This window comes from Pleuronectes platessa, chromosome 4 (assembly GCF_947347685.1).
Source record: "Pleuronectes platessa chromosome 4, fPlePla1.1, whole genome shotgun sequence".
In the NCBI taxonomy this organism is placed as follows: Eukaryota; Metazoa; Chordata; class Actinopteri; order Pleuronectiformes; family Pleuronectidae; genus Pleuronectes; species Pleuronectes platessa.
This window is the reverse complement of record NC_070629.1, coordinates 6,010,507-6,011,580: the sequence shown is the minus strand read 5'-3', so window position 1 is coordinate 6,011,580 and position 1,074 is coordinate 6,010,507. Positions and strand designations below refer to the sequence as shown.

The following is a 1,074-nucleotide window of genomic DNA, read 5'->3' as shown; positions in this document are numbered from 1 at the left end:
TTATAGCCAAAGCCCCTTACAGTTAGTGTCCAGTGATGGTGCTCGCAGACAGCTCCAATCAGGACATCATAATCCAGGGGATCTATCTGCATTCATGCAATATAGAACACAGAAAATCAAACAGGTTTTCTCAGGAGCAATTTGCTCTAATATTAAGATGCAGAATAAATAAATCATATGACCAAGACAAAAAAGGCCTACAAGTGAAGGAGCATGATTAAAAAAGATCCTCCCTCATATGCAGTGTAGTCACATTTATCACTTACCTTCCTCAGTCCTTTATTTTAGTAGATAGCCCCTGCCTCTGCCTGCCTCTGAGAAATTACTCAGCGCAATCGTTAGGTATGCATTGATGATCTGTAATGGAATCAGATTTTAACCCACTTCTAAATTTAAAAATCCAAATGCTGAAAACTTTGCTTACTTCACTTTGCACAAGTGCATCTGGACGAAGGTGTTCCTGGAGGTTCCGTGTAAACAGTTTGTAAGGGCCTGCTTTGCTCCACAACACCTCCGGCTTTTTCCCAGCCCAAATGTTGTGTACCACTATGTAGAAAAAAGTTGACATATTACTTGCAATAAATATTAGCAAAATAACTTAAGTCATAATTAGCTATTACCTGTTTCCAAAATGTCTGAAGGGACACACACTGTTGCAGATGGGGGTGACGGTGAGGCGGCTGGAGATGAGGTAGAGGCGACTGGACATGAGGGTGACAGGGCTGGAGATGATGGGGGTGGAGATGAGGGTGAGGCCACTGGAGATGAGGGGGACGGGACTGGAACTGAGGGTGCTGGAGCTGAGGTTGAGGCGACTTGAGATGAGGGGGACGGGACTGGAACTGAGGGTGCTGGAGCTGAGGTTGAGGCGACTTGAGATGAGGGTGAGAGGGACATTGCGGATTCGGTCATCCATTTGTGGGGGATGCGCGGCGTAGGCTCAATATATGGGCTTAATTGGTCAATGTTGACTTTATGAATGACTTTACTTTTCGGCGTGACTAGATCCGCGCTTTTCCCCTCCAATTTCACAATTGTGAAGGGGCCGAGCATGGAGGTCTCCATTTTCCCCCC

General features: G+C 46.0%; 1 long non-coding RNA gene across 1 annotated transcript; it reads right to left on the bottom strand.

The window, feature by feature from the left end:
• Positions 1 to 295: 295 nt before the first annotated feature.
• Positions 296 to 691, bottom strand: LOC128439066 (uncharacterized). The gene is made up of 3 exons (XR_008338419.1): positions 621 to 691; positions 425 to 546; positions 296 to 357 (listed from the first exon to the last, which is right to left on the bottom strand). It is a non-coding gene; the product is annotated as an uncharacterized LOC128439066 (long non-coding RNA).
• Between the last annotated feature and the right edge of the window lie 383 nt (positions 692 to 1,074).